General features: G+C 41.1%; 1 non-coding gene across 1 annotated transcript; it reads right to left on the minus strand.

Moving 5' to 3' along the window:
* Positions 1–287: 287 nt before the first annotated feature.
* LOC112738695 (small nucleolar RNA R71) lies at positions 288–391 on the minus strand. Its single transcript, XR_003169640.1, has one exon. It is a non-coding gene; the product is annotated as a small nucleolar RNA R71 (small nucleolar RNA).
* Between the last annotated feature and the right edge of the window lie 8866 nt (positions 392–9257).

A 9257-nucleotide genomic window follows, 5' to 3' on the forward strand; every position in this document is an offset into this window, starting at 1 on the left:
ACTTTGAGCTTAAGCCTCAATTAGTTTCTCTAATGCAGCAGAATTGCAAGTTTTATGGACTTCCATTGGAAGATCCTCATCAGTTCTTAGCTGAATTCTTGCAAATCTGTGACACTGTTAAGACCAATGGGGTTAATCCTGAGGTCTATAGACTTATGCTTTTTCCCTTTGCTGTAAGAGACAGAGCTAGGACATGGTTGGACTCACAACCTAAAGATAGCCTGAACTCTTGGAAAAAGTTAGTCAATGCCTTCTTGGCCAAATTCTTTCCACCTCAAAAATTGAGTAAGCTTAGAGTGGAAGTCTAAACCTTCAGACAGAAGGAAGGTGAATCCCTCTATGAAGCTTGGGAAAGATACAAGCAATTGATCAGAAGGTGTCCTTCTGACATGTTTTCAAAATGGAGCATCATATGTATATTCTATAATGGTCTGTCTGAATTGTCCAAGATGTCATTGGACCACTCTGCTGGAGGATCTCTTCATCTGAAGAAGACGTCTGCAGAAGCCTAGGAACTCATTGAAATGGTTGCAAATAACCAATTCATGTACACTTCTGAAAGGAATCCTGTTAATAATGGGACAACTCAGAAGAAAGGAGTTCTTTCCATTGATACTCTGAATGCCATATTAGCTCAGAATAAAATATTGACTCAGCAAGTCAATATAATTTCTCAGAGTCTGTCTGGAATGCAAGCTGCAACAGGCAGTACTAAGGAAGCTTCCTCTGAAGAAGAAGCTTATGATCCTGAGAATCTTGGAATGGAAGAGGTGAATTACATGGGAGAATCCTATAGAAACACCTATAATCCTTCATGGAGGAATCATCCTAATCTCTCATGGAAGGATCAACAGAAGCCTAATCAAGGCTTCAATAATAATCATGGTGGGAGAGCACAGTTTGGCAATAGTAAACCTTTTCCATCATCTTCTCAGCAACAGACAGAGAATTCTAAGCAGAGTCTCTCTGACTTAGCAACTGTAGTCTCTGATCTATCTAAGACCACTCTCAGTTTCATGACTGAAGCAAGGTCCTCCATTAGAAATTTGGAGGCACAAGTGGGTCAGCTGAGTAAAAGAGCTACTGAACTCCCTCCTAGTACTCTCCCAAGGAATACAGAAGAAAATCCAAAAAGAGAGTGCAAGGCCATAAATATACCTAACATGGCCGAACCTGGAGAGGAGGAAAAGGCAGTGATTTCCAGTGAGGAAGACCTCAATGGACGTCCACTAGCCTCCAAGGAGTTCCCTAATGAGGAACCAAAGGAATCTGAGGCTCATATAGAGACCATAGAGATTCCACTGAACTTACTGTTGCCATTCATGAGCTCTGATGAGTATTCTTCCTTTGAAGAGGATGAAGACATTGTTGAAGAGCGAGTTGCTCAATATCTAGGAGAAATCATGAAGCTGAATGCCAAGTTATTTGTTACTGAGACTTCGGAGGATGAACCCCCATTGCTCATCAATGAACTAAGTGATCTGGTTCAATTGAAATTACCTCAAAAGAAACAGGATCCTGGAAAGTTCTTAATACCTTGTACCATAGGCACCATGACCTTTGAGAAGGCTCTGTGTGACCTTGGTTCAAGTATAAACCTCATGCCCCTCTCTGTAATGGAGAAACTAGGGATCTTTGAGGTACAAGCTGCTAAAATCTCACTAGAGATGGCAGACAATTCAAGGAAACAGGCTTATGGACTTGTAGAGGATGTCTTGGTGAAGGTTGAAGGCCTGTACATCCCTACTAATTTCATAATCCTAGACACTAGGAAGGAAGAGGATGAATCCATCATCCCTGGAAGACCCTTCCTAGCCACAGCAAGAGCTGTGATTGATATGGACAGAGGAGAGTTAGTCCTTCAACTGAATGAGGACTACTTTTGTTTAAGGCTCAAGGATCTTCTTCTGTAACCATGGAAAGGAATCATGAAAAGCTTCTTTTAATACAGAGTCAAACAGAGCCCCTACACTCAATATCTAAGTTTGGTGTTGGGAGGCCACCATTAAGCTCTGAGTCTTTGTGAAGCTCTCTAAGAGCTTCACTGTCAAGCTATTGACATTAAAGAAGTGCTTGTTAGGAGGCAACCCAATGTTATTTAATCATATTTATTTATTTTCCATTGTTATTTTATGTTTTCTTTAGGTTGATGATCATGTGAAGTCACAAAAACAAATGAAAAATCAAAAATAGAATGAAAAACAACATTAAAAAAATAGCACACCCTGGAGGACAGGCTTACTGGCATTTAAGGATAGTAGAATGGGCGTTTAATGCCCAGCCTGGCAGCATTCTGGGCGTTAAACGCCAGAATGGGTAGCACTCTGGGCGTTTAACGCCAAAAAGGGCTGTCTGGCACAGGCTGGCGTTAAACGCCAGAAATGGGCATCTGGCTGGCGTTTAACGCCAGAAATGGGCAGTAGAGTGGCGTTCAACACCAGGAAAGGTAGCAGGGCTACCGTTTAATGCCAAGAAAGGTAGCAAAGCTGGCGTTAAACACTAGAATTGGCACAGAATGGGCGTTTGAACACCAGATTGGTGTAGAGACTCAAATTCCTTGACACCTCAGGATCTGTGGATTCCACAGGATCCCCACCTACCCCACTTCTTCTCTCCTCTTCACACCTTTTCATAACACTCTTCCCCATACACCCTTGACCAATCACCTCAATTACTCTTCCCCAAACACCATTCACCTATCAAATCTTACCCTCTTCTCCATACTCTCTTTACCACTCACATCCATCCATCATTAAACCCCACCTACCTCACCATTCAAATTCAAACCATTTCCCTTCCAAACCCTCCCCTTCATGACCGAAACTCCCCTCTCCCTTACCCTATAAATACCCCTCCTTACCACCTTCATTTCCACACATCATACACACTTCTTCTCCCATTGGTCGAACCACTCACCTCCCTCCATCTCCTCCATTTCTTCTTCTTCTACTCCTTTTTTTCTTCTTCTTTTGCTCGAGGACGAGCAACCATTCTAAGTTTGATGTGGAAAAAGCTAAAGCTTTTTGTTTTCCATAACCACTAATGGCACCGAAGGCCAGAGAAACCTCTAGAAAGAGGAAAGAGAAGGCAATTGCTTCCACCTCTGAGTCATGGAAGATGGAGAGATTCATCTCAAAGGTCCATCAAGACCACTTCTATGAAGTTGTGGCCAAGAAAAAGGTGATCCCCGAGGTCCCCTTTAAGCTCAAAAAGAGTGAATATCCAGAGATCCGACATGAAGTTCAAAGAAGAGGTTGGGAAATCCTCACCAACCCCATTCAACAAGTCAGAATCTTAATGGTTCAAGAGTTCTATGCTAATGCATGGATCACTAGGAACCATGACCAAGGTGTGAACCCAAACCCAAAGAATTGGCTCACAATAGTTCGGGGGAATTACTTGGATTTCAGTCCGGAAAATGTGAGATTAGCATTCAACTTGCCAATGATGCAAGGAGACCCTCACCCTTTCACTAGAAGGGTCAACTTTGATCAAAGGTTGGACCAAGTCCTCATAGATATTTATGTGGAAGGCGCTTAATGGAAGAGAGATTCAAGAGGCAAGCCGGTTCAACTAAGAAGGCTTGATCTCAAACCCGTGGCTAGGGGATGGTTGGAGTTCATCCAACGCTCCATAATTCCTACTAGCAACCGGTCTGAAGTTACAATAGATCGGGCTATCATGATTCATAGTATCATGATTGGAGAGGAAGTAGAAGTTCATGAGATCATATCCCTAGAACTCTACAAGGTGGCAGACAAGTCCTCTACTTTGGCAAGGTTAGCCTTCCCTCATCTCATTTGTCACCTCTGCAATTCAGTAGGAATTGACATAGAGGAAGACACCTTCATTGATGAGGACAAGCCCATCACTAAGAAAAGGATGGAGCAAACAAGAGAGCCCACTCATGGACCTCAACAAGATCATGAGAAAATCCCTCATCATGAAATCCCTGAGATGCCTCAAGGGATGCACTTTCCTCCACAAAACTATTGGGAGCAAATCAATACCTCCCTAGGAGAATTGAGTTCCAACATGGGACAACTAAGGATGAAGCACCAAGAGCATTCCATTCTCCTCCATGAAATTAGAGAAGACCAAAGAGCCATGAGGGAGGAACAACAAAGGCAAGGAAGAGACATAGAGGAGCTCAAGCACTCCATAAGATCTTCAAGAGGAAGAACTAGCCGCCATCACTAAGGTGGACCCGTTCTTTAATTTCCTTGTTCTTATTTTTTCTGTTTTTCGTTTTCTATGCTTTATGTTTTATCTATGTTTGTGTCTTTATTACATGATCATTAGTGTCTAGTGTCTATTCCTTAAAGCTATGAATGTCCTATGAATCCATCACCTTTCTTAAATGAAAAGTGTTTTTAATTGCAAAAGAACTAGAAGTACATAGTTTCGAATTTTATCATGAAGTTAGTTTAATTATTTTGATGCGGTGGCAATACTTTTGTTTTCTGAATGAATGCTTGAACAGTGCATATTTTTGAATTTGTTGTTTATGAATGTTAAAATTGTTGGCTCTTGAAAGAATAAAGAAAAAGGAGAAATGTTATTTGATAATCTGAAAAATCATAAAATTGATTCTTGAAGCAAGAAAAAGCAGTGAATAAACAAAATCTTGCGAAAAAAAAAGGAGAAAAAAAAGAAATAGCAAAAAAAAAAGAGAATGAAAAAGAAAAAGCAAGCAGAAAAAGCCAATAACCCTTTAAACCAAAAGGCAAGGGTAGAAAAAGGATCCAAGGCTTTGAGCATTAATGGATAGGAGGGCCCACAGGAATAAAATCCTGGCCTAAGTGGCTAAACCAAGCTGTCCCTAACCATGTGCTTGTGGCGTGAAGGTGTCAAGTAAAAAACTTGAGACTGAGCAGTTAAAGTCGTGATCCAAAACAAAAAAAAAAGAGTGTGCTTAAGAGCTCTGGGCACCTCTAACTGGGGACTCTAGCAAAGCTGAGTCACAATCTGAAAAAGTTCACCCAGTTATGTGTCTGTGGCATTTATGTATCCGGTGGTAATACTGGAAAACAAAATGCTTAGGGTCACGGCCAAGACTCATAAAGTAGCTGTGTTCAAGAATCAACATAATGAACTAAGAAAATCAATAACACTATCTGAATTCTGAGTTCCTATAGATGCCAATCATTCTGAACTTCAAAGGATAAAGTGAGATGTCAAAACTGTTCAGAAGCAAAAAGGCTACAAGTCCCGCTCATCTAATTGAAGCTAATTTTATTGATAAGTTTGGAATTCATTGTATATTCTCTTCTTTTTATCCTATTTTCCTTTTAGTTTCTTGGGGACAAGCAACAATTTAAGTTTGGTGTTGTGATGAGCGGATAATTTATACCCTTTTTGGCATTGTTTTTACATAGTTTTTAGTATGTTTTTATTACTTTTTATTAGATTTTTATTAGTTTTTATTCAAAAATCACATTTCTAGACTTTACTATGAGTTTGTGTATTTTTCTGTGATTTCAGGTATTTTCTGGCTGAAATTGAGGGACCTGAGCAAAAATCTGATTCAGAGGCTAAAAAGGACTGCAGATGCTGTTGGATTCTGACCTCCCTGCACTCGAAGTGGATTTTTTGGAGTTACAAAAGCCCAACTGGCATGCTCTCAATTGAGTTGGAAAGTAGACATCCTGAGTTTTCCAGAAAATATATAATAATCTATACTTTGCCTGAGATTTGATGGCCCAAATGGCCGTTCAAAGTCAGCATAAAATATCTTGGCGTAAAACGCCCAAACTGGCACCAGAATTGGAGTTAAACGCCCAAACTGGCACCAAAGCTGGCGTTTAACTCTAGGAACAGCCTATGCACGTGAAAGCTTCAATGCTCATCCCAAGCACACACCAAGTGGGCCCCGGAAGTGAATTTCTGCACTATCTACACTTAGTTACTCATTTTCTGTAAACCTAGATTACTAGTTTAGTATAAAAACTACTTTTAGAGATTTATTCTAGAGCTTTTTGCCATAATTTACGTTTGGAGGCTGGCCTCACGGCCATGCCTAGACCTTTCACTTATGTATCTTCAACGGTGGAGTTTCTACACCCCATAGATTAAGGTGTGGAGCTCTGCTGTTCTTCATGAATTAATACAAGTACTATTGTTTTTCTATTCAATTCATGCCTACTTCCTCTCTAAGATATTCACTCGCACTTCAACCTGATGAATGTGATGATCTGTGACACTCATCATCATTTTCAATTATGAATGCATGCCTGACAACCACTTCCGTTCAATCTGCAATAGCTTGAGTGTGTATCTCTTGGCCTCCTGGTTCACGATGCATGGCTGCCTCTCTTGACAACAGAGCATTCCATTCCGTGAGATCAGAGTCTTCGTGGTATAGGCTAGAACCATTAGCAGCATTCCTGAGATCCGGAAAGTCTAAACCTTGTCTGTGGTATTCCGAGTAGGATCTGGGAAGGGATGACTGTGACGAGCTTCAAACATGCGAATGTGGGGCACAAGTGACAGTGTGCAAAAAGACAATGGTCTTACTCCGACGCTAGCGAGAACCGACAGATGATTGGGCGTGCGGTGATAGCGCATATGGATTTGTTTTCATCCGAGAGGATCATACAGCTTGCCATGGAAGGAAGTAACGCATGGTTGGAAGAAGACAATAGGAAAGTAGAAGTTCAGAAGCAACAAAGCATCTTCAGTCGCTTATCTGAAATTCCCACTAATGAATTACATAAGTATCTCTATTTTATTTTATGTTTTATTTATATTTTAATTATCAAAACCTCATAACCAATTGAATCCGCCTGACTGAGATTTACAAGATGACCATAGCTTGCTTCAAGCCGACAATCTCCGTGGGATCGACCCTTACTCACGTAAGGTTTATTACTTGGACGACCCAGTGCACTTGCTGGTTAGTTGTGCAAAGTTGTGAAAAAGAGTTGAGATTACAATTGTGCGTACCAAGTTGTTGGCGCCATTGAGATCACAATTTCGTGCACCAGTAAGCCAAAGCAAAAAAGAAGTCGACCACTACCCAGCTCGGCTCGGACAAGGGAAGGGTCTCCTAAAAATCTCTTTGTGTCAAGATGAGAAGGTTGTCCCCAAATCCCCTCCAACAAAGTCACGAAAGCCTGCTCAACCTCATCAAGCATTTCCCACGTATATCTAGATACTACAACTTTCTTTTGCCAATGTAAGGGGAAGGCAGGTTCACCATTTGACCCTAAGAAAAATGGTCGAGCTTCCTCAACAGCTCGGACCTTGAAGAAGTAGTTCTTAAAATCCCTAAAAGACTCATCGTACATAGAAAACACTTTGTGCCCTTGGGCAGACCTGAAAGAAACCCAATAAGCTTTCTTTTTGGTAGTCCCAGGCTTGGTCAAAACGAAAAGATACAGAAAGAGAGTTTGAGAAGGTGTGACATCCAACTCTTGGCAAAGCAACTAAAAGATCTTGATGAAGCCCCAGGAGTTCGGATGGAGCTGGGATGGGGCCACATTACACGACCACAACAAGTCGGTCTCAAAAGAAGTAAAAGAAAAAGTAATGTTCAGCTGGCTGAAAAATAGTCGTAGGCATAGCAGAAAGGATGTTCCCCTTGGGTCAAAGAAGGAAAGCAAACCCTTTCATCGGAGTCTGGCGCTACCAATTCATAATCTTTCTCTTGGTCTCTACGACTACAGATATGGTGACGTTTTCTAAGTTCCACAAGATACTCGGAATTAACTACTGAAACACACATCAGAACAAGGGAGTGCAGCCAATCGAACATACCCTCAGGAACCTTAGAAGACGTTTTAACAATATTTTTGTGAGAAGACATGGCTAACTAGTCCTACAGCAAGAAAAAGAAAATGGATTACTAACCAAAAGCAGCTCGGGTAAAATCAAAACATCTCGGACAAACATGACTCAGAGCAATACAAATAATAAAAGGAAAACCCCAAGACACACACCAAGGTCCAGGGGCATCCTTTGGAGGCAGGAACAGAATAAGGACCCAGAAAAAAATCTACAAAGCTACACCCCAACAAAACTCTCAGCAAAGAAAAAGAGTGCCCTTCCAAACAAGCAACGACACGAGAAGAAAATCAAAGCAAGCTACCAGAAAATCATTATCTTCTACAAAGTTCATCAAACAAAGAAAACTACCAACTCGGTGAAAGTCATCAAAGGAGCAATCTTTTTTAAGAAACAAACAGTAGTTCATAAACCCTCAAAATCAAAAGTATGATCAGAAAAGCAGCGACAACATGTGAAGCCCTAAAAGCGTCAAAATACCAAGAAAATCCACCGAGGAGCATGCATAAAGTCGAAAGAAAACCAGAAAACATGCATTGCAGTGACAACCATGTATGGTAACGCGAAAAGGTTCAAGCTTTCCAAACGAAAACTAAAGACTTTACCAAGAATATAACAATGCGAGCACAAGGAAAGAACGACAAAAAAAGTAAAAGAAAAACCAACCTGGAAGAGGAAGAAAGTGCTGAAGAAGATGAAGACGAAGAGACGAAATCAGGAATTGCCTTTGAAGCACCAAACAACCACCAAGGGCGTCACAAAGAGAAACACGAAAAATGCAAGTCCCAGGCAAGCCAAAATGGAAGAATATAAAGAAAATGGGGAAGTTACAGCAAGCAAGAAAATATAGAAGAGAAAACCGTTTTGGTGTAAATTCAAAATGAAAGTGGGAGGCAAAAGAAACGGAGCATTAAAAGAATTGATGGGTTATTAAACTCTCGCACATTCCCAAAGCAAAAGGGACGCGCGTTTTCAAAGGATGAAGCAAAAAAGAAAAACGTTCCGCATTCAGAGGAATCTCTACAAAAGAAATCGACAATGCTCGAGCTTGACTTCTCCAGAGAAGGATCAAAATCCTAAAACTAAGGGCTTGACCTCAAGAGGAAGATCGCGCTCAAGCAGGGGCACTATTCATACCCTGGGTCGAGCTGTCCGACTCGGGTTGTTTGACGACAAGTCGACCGACCTCTTCAGATCAGGACTATCCGACCTCTTCTTCAAGAGCTTGGCCAAATCACCAGGAAAGCCCAAAAAGGGCCCAAACAGAGGAACACGACCTGAATCCTAAGGCAGCCCAAGCCTATAGAGATAAGGCTGGTTCCCTTAAAAGATAAGATAACTCCACTTAAAGATAAGATAAAGATAACTATCTTATCCCCAGAAAAGATCACTCTACAACATTATAAATACGCTGGAGCACCCAGGTATAACTCATACTCTGATTCTACTAAAAACCTGCTTAATACCCTTGC

The sequence above is a fragment of the Arachis hypogaea genome, chromosome 13 (genome assembly GCF_003086295.3).
Source record: "Arachis hypogaea cultivar Tifrunner chromosome 13, arahy.Tifrunner.gnm2.J5K5, whole genome shotgun sequence".
Taxonomy (NCBI): domain Eukaryota; kingdom Viridiplantae; phylum Streptophyta; class Magnoliopsida; order Fabales; family Fabaceae; genus Arachis; species Arachis hypogaea.